This window comes from Pan troglodytes, chromosome 18, assembly GCF_028858775.2.
Source record: "Pan troglodytes isolate AG18354 chromosome 18, NHGRI_mPanTro3-v2.0_pri, whole genome shotgun sequence".
In the NCBI taxonomy this organism is placed as follows: domain Eukaryota; kingdom Metazoa; phylum Chordata; class Mammalia; order Primates; family Hominidae; genus Pan; species Pan troglodytes.
In genome coordinates this window covers 29,753,247-29,761,457 of record NC_072416.2, presented here as the reverse complement: position 1 = coordinate 29,761,457, position 8,211 = coordinate 29,753,247, and the positions used below count along the sequence as shown (strand labels likewise).

Below are 8,211 nucleotides of genomic sequence, written 5' to 3'. Positions count from 1 at the left end.
CCCAGTCTCAGGTAGTATCTTTATAGCAGTGTGAGAATGGAATAATACGCTACCTATGACCTGTAAGCCTTCACTTCAAGACACTTCAAGATATCTCACCCTTTTAATCTTAAACCAATGTGTAACCTTCATGCATTGATTTACGATTTTGCCTGTAGTTTCTGCTTTCCTGAAGTTTACCCTTGCCTTTAAAAACCCTTACCTGCCCCAGGGGTTGTGGCTCATGCCTTTAATCCCAGAACTTTGGGAGGACAAGGTGGGAGGACTGCTTGAGCCCAGGGGTTCAAGACCAGCCTGGGCAACATATCAGACCTCATCTCTACTAAAAATAAAAAAATTAGCCGGGTGTGGTGGCAGGCACCTTTAGTTCCAGCTACTTGGGAGGCTGAGGCTAGAGGATCACTTGAGCCCAGGAGATTGAGGCTACAGTGAGCTTTATGATCATGCCACTGCACTCTAGGCTTGGCAACAGAGGACAGAGCAAGACCCTGTCTAAAGAAATCCACCATCACTACCAATGAAAAAAACCCTTACCTTGCAGGTACTTGGTTTGTAGACACTGGGGAGTTTGGGTCTTAAGCATGACCTGACCTGATTCTCCTTGCTGGGCACCCTGCAATAAATGCCTTTCTTTCTATCACTGCAAACACCTCTGGGTAGGTATCTGGATTTACTGCTCTGGGTGAGTGAACCTCAGTTTGGTTCTAGAACATAACTGGCATTGCAAGCCATTCAGTTGGTCTTCTTAGGAATAATGCTTAAAAGTTTAAGGAAATTGAACACTCAAACAATGGATTTTTAACAAAGCAATTTTACTTCTGTGCAGAGGGGTGCTTCTTTGGCCAGTTGCCACGAGAGCACACCTGAACAAAGGGGCACAAGTCTTTATTTTTGATGCAAGTCCTGTCCCTGTACCCTTTCCCCATTGGCCAGGGTCGAGTCACACAATTTAAACTAATTTCAATTGGCTAAGCACTTGAATTTTTTTAGATAAGGTGGGCACGTAAAAGAAAGTGGAGAGGAAGGGGAAGGGATGTTGTAATGAGCTAGAAAGTTAGTTTGTTTTTTTTTTTAAATAAGGAAAGGAATGTGAGTTGGTATTGATAATGCCTGGTATTGTGGCGTGCCTGGTCGTTTAACAAAGGCAAAAAGGAAAAAGGAGAAAAAGGAAAAGCAGGGGGTGGGGGGTACTATGAATTAAAGAATAAAAGATTTATTAGATTATTTGAAGAGAAACCTCATCATATCTCACAGTCTTTATCTGGCACAAACACATCATTTATGTATAAAGTCCAGCCCCGCCTTTTCCCCCTTGTTCTGGGACAATTAAAACATTATTACTTCTTTTTTTTTTGCAATGGTTTTGCCACCAGAACACAGGTGTTATGAAAACTACTCGTAATGCCAAAATTGGAAAGGAAAATACTCATATCAACATTGTCATCATTGGACATGTAGATTCAGGCAAGTCGACCTCCACTGGCCATCTGATCTACAAATGTGGTGGCATTGACAAAAGAACCATTGAAAAATTTGAGAAAGAGGCTGCTGAGATGGGAAAGGGCTCCTTCAAGTATGCCTGGGACTTAGATAGACTGAAAGCTGAGCATGAATGTGGTATCACCATTGATATCTCCCTGTGGAATTTTGAGACCGGCCAGTGCTACGTGACTAACATTGATGCCCCTGGACACAGAGACTTCATCAAAAACATGATTACAGGGACATCTCAGGCTGACTGTGCTGTCCTGATTGTTGCTGCTGGTGTTGGTGAATTTGAAGCTGGTATTTCCAAGTATGGGAAGACCTGTGAGCATGCCCGCTGGCTTACACACTAGGTGTGAAACAACTAATTGTTGGTGTTCACAAAATGGATTCCACCGAGCCACCCTATGGCCAGAAGAGATACAAGGAAATCATTAAGGAAGTCAGCACTTACATCAAGAAAATTTGGCAGGACACAGTGGCTCATGCCTGTAATCCCAGTACTTTGGGAGGCTGAAGCGGGTGGATCACCTGAGGTCAGGAGTTCAAGACCCATATGGCCAACATGGTGAAACCCAGTCTCTACTAATAATCCAAAAATTAGCTGGGCGTGGTGGCATACACCTGTAATCCCAGGTACTCAGGAAGCTGAGGCGGGAGAATTGCTTGAACCCAGGAGGTGGAGGTTGTGGTGAGTCAAGATTGCACAATTGCACTCTAGCCTGGGCCACAAGAGTGAAACTCCATCTCAAAAAAAAAAAAAATTGGCTACAACTCTGACACAGCAGCATTTGTGCCAATTTCTGGTTGGAATGGTGACAACATGCTGGAGTCAAGTGCTAATATGCCTTGGTTCAAGGGATGGAAAGCAACCTGTAAGGATGGCAATGCCAGTGGAACCACACTGCTTGAGTTTCTTGACTGCATCCTACCACCAACTTGTCTAATTGACAAGCCCTTGCGCCTGCCTTTCCAGGATGTCTACAAAATTGGTGGTATTGGTACTGTTCCTGTTGGCCGAATGGACACTGGTATTCTCAAACCCAGCATGGAGGTCACCTTTGCTCTTGTCAGTGTTACAACTGAAGTAAATTGTGTTGAAATGCACCATGAAGCTTTGAGTGAAGCTCTTCCTGGGCACAATGTGGGCTTCAATGTCAATAACATGTCCGTCAAGGAGGTTCGTCATAGCAACGATGCTGGTGACAGCAAAATAAAAACCCACAAATGGAAGCAGCTGACTTCCCTGCTTAGGTGATTATCCTGAACCACCCAGGCCAAATCAGTGTGGACTATGCCCCTGTACTGGATTGCCACACGGCTCATATTGCCTGCAAGTTTGCTAAGCTGAAGGAAAAGATTGATCTCCATTCCGGTAAAAATCTGGAAGACGGCCCTAAATTCTTGAAATCTGGTGATGCTGCCATCGTTGATATGGTTCCTAGAAAGCTCATGTGTATTGAGAGCTTCTCAGACTATTCACCTCTGGGTCGCTTTGCTATTCGTGATATGAGACAGACAGTTGCCGTGGGTGTCATCAAATCAGTGGACAGGAAGGCTGCTGAAGCTGGCAAGGTCACCAAATCTGCCCAGAAAGCTCAGAAGGCTAAATGAATATTATCCCTAATACCTGCTACTCTGGTCTTAATTGGTGGAAGAACAGTCTCAGGACTGTTTGTTTCAATTGTCCGTTTAAGTTTAATGGTAAAAGACTGGTTAATGATAACAATGCATCATAAAACCTTCAGAAGGAAAGGAGAATGTTTTGTGGACCACTTTGGTTTTTTGTTTTGTTTTTTCGTGTGGCAGTTTTAAATTATTAGTTTTTAAAATCAGTACTTTTCAATGGAAGCAACTTGACCAAAAATCTGTCACAGAATTTTGAGACCCATTAAAACAAAATTTAATGAGAAAAAACACACATTATTACTAGACCCCAAAATGATCACAAATCAAATCATTGCATGGATTCCATTCTGGTTGTCAGGGAGATGATCCAGAATGTGCTAGTATTTGTGAACACACTAAAATTTTAATAAGTTATTGCTGAGCACTTATAAATCCCTAAGTGTAATCTGCAAACTTTCAGGGAGACTTTAATGACAGTTTTAGACTCTTCAAGACAAGATCTGTCTTCTAGCATGCTCCAGCTTTGCCTTGTCTCTGGCCCTTTCCTGTTCCTTGCAGCAGCCTGAATTAGTTCATTTTCATACTGCTATGAAGAAATACCTGAGACTGGGTAATTTATAAAGAAAAAGTGGTTTAATGAACTCACATTTCCACATGGCTGGGGAAGCCTCACAATCATGGTGGAAGGTGAAGGAGGAGCAAAGTCACGTCTTACATGGCAGCAGGCATGAGGGTGTGTGCAGAGGAACTAGCTGCCCTTTATAAAACCATCAGATCTTGTGAGACTTATTCACTACCATGAGAACAGCATGGGAAAACCAGCCCCCATCATTCAATTTCCTCCCACTGGGTCCCTCCCACTACACATGGGATTATGGAAGCTACAATTCAAGATGCGATTTGGGTTGGGACACAGCCAAACCATATCACAGACTTATAATCAAATGAACAATTGTAAAATTGTTCATTTACATGCTTGAGAGTCTGGACTTTATTTTTTTGATGTTTAGTACAGAGATGGATACCAATTAGGAACTGAGTATATTTAACAAATAACTTCAATTTTTCCTTTTATACCAAAGTTGTATATGTTTACACCCCTAATTCCATGGGAAAATTGGGCCAGTTTCACTCTTGGATGGAGCCAGCTGGTAAAGTTGGAGGTGAGGGAGTCTTTTTCAGGGACCCTGGAGTGTGCCCAGAATTTGTTTCCTGGGAAGAGTGGAGTGGTTCAGTGATGTCTCTGGAGAGTAGGAGTGAGGATGAGACTCCACCAGTCCCGTTGGGCAGGGAGCTTCCTTCCTGGAAAAATGTCCTCTTTATGCTGAATCCCGTCAGAGACTCCTGCTGTACAGTGATTCAGAGAAAGGTACCGCCTCTCTCTTTGTGCCTCCATTTGACTAAAATGGGGGAAATGATACCACAGAGGCCTCATGGGACTGTGGAGAAGAGTAAATGAGCTGATATATGTAAACATGCCCAGCGTGGTGCCTGCCATCACAGATGTTCAAGAAACACAAGTTTTCTGTCTCCCTTTGCCCATTGTGTTTGAGAACACAAAGCCCTTAGTTAATGGAAGCACTAGTTGGGGAGCGGGAAATCTGAGTTCTAGTCCTGGTTCTACCATGGTGTGACTTTGGGCATATCATCTTCCCTTTCTGAACCTCCATTAAAAAAAATCGATGATGTGGGGATGAATGATAATGCTATCTACCTCACAGAATTTCAGATGGGATTACATTAAATACAGTGGTGTTTGAGTAAGAGACGATCATGGTCTGTGGCAAGTGACAACAACAATAAAAACTGAAAAAATGGCTGGATGTGGTGGCTTATGCCTGTAATACCAGCACTTTGGGAGGCCAAGGCGGATGGATCAGGTCAGGAGTTCAAGACTAGCCTAGCCTACACAGTGAAACCCCATCTCTAGTAATACAAAAAAAAAATTAGCCAAGTGAGGTGGTGTGTACCTGTAGTCCTAGCTACTCAGAAGACTGAGACAGAAAAGCCGCTTGAACCAAGGAGGTGGAGGTTGCAGTGAGCTGAGATCATACCACTGTACTCCAGCCTGGGTGACAGAGCAAGACCTTGTCTCAAAAAATTAAAAAAAAATTTAAAAGGGGAAAAAGTGCTGTTGATTGGAATTATAAAAGGCCAAATATTACTATATTCCTATATACCAGGAATGGTTCTTAGGAACCTAGATCCAGACTCTCATTTATTCCTTGTGTTGGTAGCAAGAACATCTCCACAAACTTGGGGCCTGAGTGAGGCAGAGTGCTTTCATTTTCCCTACAAATTGCTTCAGCAACCACCTGCCTTATTAGTAGAATGTTCATCACTTTTCTTGCGGAGTTCTCTGTGCCCCCTTAAATGATCTGTGAACCATACAGGTGTTCTTAGTTCCAAGGGGAATGTCTGCCCATGGTTAACCTACAAGTGGCTAAGGACAGGGGTCTGATTAGTTCACTGCTGCAGTTGCCTCTTGTTGCCAGAGGGGTTGCTGTTGAAGAAAGCTTTGCACAGTCTTGTGAATGCTTTGTTCTGTGATTATGTGAGACCCAGTTTCTGGATATCCATTGAGAGAGAATGATCCGACTCCTTCAGTGCTAAGTGTGGCCAAGAGCTACACACATTTGGCCCCAGAGTTACATCTCTACAATCAATTCTATCAGTTCACATACACAGTCACTCCTTGGGGTATAAGCAGGAACCAGGAACACTGGTTTGGGGTCAGGTCCAAAGTGTGACTACTCAAAAATGCTTACAGCAACTATACTTCCTGCCTCTCCTGTGACTTAATTGTTAGACAATTAGACAGCAATTATTTGACTCATTCAAACCCAAAAACTCTTGTTATATTCATCTTGCAGGAAGTCCTGGGCCACTTGAAGCAGGCTACCCTTGGTGGCTACAAAATGTCATCTGTTCCCAGTTGTGCTATGTTATAGTTTACAGAATCTTTTAATAAAATCGAGGGAAGAATCTGCAAGTTTGACATTCTATAGGACAGTCCTATTATCCTCCCAAGAATGGAGCAGAGGTCACTGTACTGTGCTCACAAGTCTAAAAATGTGGTCTGGAGATACTGTAGAAAGAGTAGAGGTGTTAGAAACAGACAGAAAGTGTTCAAATCTGTGGTGGAAATTAGTCGTGTTTACTCACCCAGTGTCTTATTGCTCCTTCAGCTCTCATGGGAACCTCAATTTTCTTTTCATGAATTATCTCTTCCTCGCTCTCAGTCTCAGTTTGGGTGGGACTGGTCCTACCTTTGTTCTCAAGGGGTGGGAATCTGACCCAGGCCTGGCCAATGAAAGGACTGAAACTCCCTGGCTACAATCATTGGTTCACGGATCAGCACATGACCGAAGTTGGGCCAATGAAAGGCTGACTTGATATTTTTGCTAGAATGGTGGGAAAGGAAGCACTTCCTTTCTTTGGGGGAACACTAAGCTGATGGGATGTAAGCTTAAAGCTGCTAGGATTCTATGTTAGCCACCAGGTAGAGAATGACTGATTGAAAATGAAGTCAACTTTGTGGAAAGAAGAGCCAAGTGATAGAGACTGAGAGATTCTACATGATGTTGAGCCCCTGGATCCAACTGTGCCTGAAACTAGAACTACAGATGGTCTGTCATGAACCAGAACATACCCATTTCCTAGTTAAGTCAGTTTGATTGTGTGGGGTTTTGGTCATTTGCCATAACACAGTATGCAATTAATCCCCTGGGGATCAGTATAAGTGGGTGCTCAGCAGAGCAAGATGTTAAACAAAAGACAGACAGGCAAACAGGCAGACAGATGTTCTCTGATGATTAGGCACTTCTTTCCACCTCTTTTCAGAGCAGAGCCACCCCACCCCTCCTCACTGGATGCTTTGCTTGTGTCTGGCACAGCCAGGGCAGGGTGCCAGTACCAGGCAGGCTGCAAATATTACAAAACGTCTGGGGAAAACGGCATTGTTTCCGATTTATGTTTTTGCTTCCCCTCTTGTCTCCTGCATTTTTGCTTTTATTTAAGGCTGTGTTCAATGTTGTAATTACTTTTTAAATCGGTAATGTCTGTGTCTGGGGTGTGTGGTTTCCCACCATTGCTGGGCCTGACACTGTAAACAAACGCTGGCACTTTGGCTGGGAGGTTCCTGCTGAATTATTGCCCTAAATAAATAAAAGGCAAATTAGATATTGGAAAATAACTTTAAATTACATTTGAATTCTTGGGGAATTACATCTTACATTTGTGTTAGGGACAAATGAGTTTGCCATAAATAATACGTCTAGAACAATTGACCAAGGAGGACAGCGGTGTTGGACAGTTTCTGGGAGGAGGGACAGGAGTAGATCTTTCAAAGGGAAGTTGGGGGTGAAACAGAGGGGACTCCTTAAGGGATGGTCATGGGAATGGGGTGCGGAGAAGTGTAAATCTTAAGAAACCTTGGATATATCTGCTGGATATGCCAAAGAGATTGGTACTCTTGAAAGGAAAGCCATTAGGTTGACTAACTGGGTTGTTCCCTGCAGATGGAAGGAGGAGCTGATGTTATCATGTACCTACTACCTACTGGATGCCTGACAAACATGGAGGTCGTATAGTCACCAGCTTTGGTGACAGGGACCTGGGTACAAATACTGGTGTTGTCACTACCACTGCTGACCAACAGGCAGACAGGTGATATCAGGGAACTTTAGTTTCCTGACCTTGTTACTGAAGAAGCTCAAGGCAGGGAGGTTCATATGGCTTGCCAGTAGGGATGTTGGCACCAGCGTGACTTGGGTTGAAGTCCCTGTTTTTCTGGTTCCTAGTGTGTACCTTTGGGCAAGTCACTTACCTCTCTGACCCTCAGTTTCTTCATCTGTAAAATGAGGATCATAACAAAAGTAACTTGTCTCTAAGAGTTGCTGTGATAATTAAATATAATAATGAATGCTATTTGCCCAGCACAACTTAATGCATGGAATGGTAATTAGTACTATTCAATCTTGTTATTTGCACAACGGTCTTGTGTAATAGGATGTTAAAATTGAAGTTTCACTTAGGCACAAAGATAAGATAGAAGGTAAATTTTGAACTGAGGTGCCAATTCACTGTATGCAGATT

The 8,211-nt window shown here is 43.2% G+C and overlaps 1 pseudogene; it reads left to right on the top strand.

Annotated features, from left to right (window-relative positions):
* Positions 1–1,521: 1,521 nt before the first annotated feature.
* LOC467932 (elongation factor 1-alpha 1-like) lies at positions 1,522–3,113 on the top strand (annotated as a pseudogene).
* Positions 3,114–8,211: the final 5,098 nt, after the last annotated feature.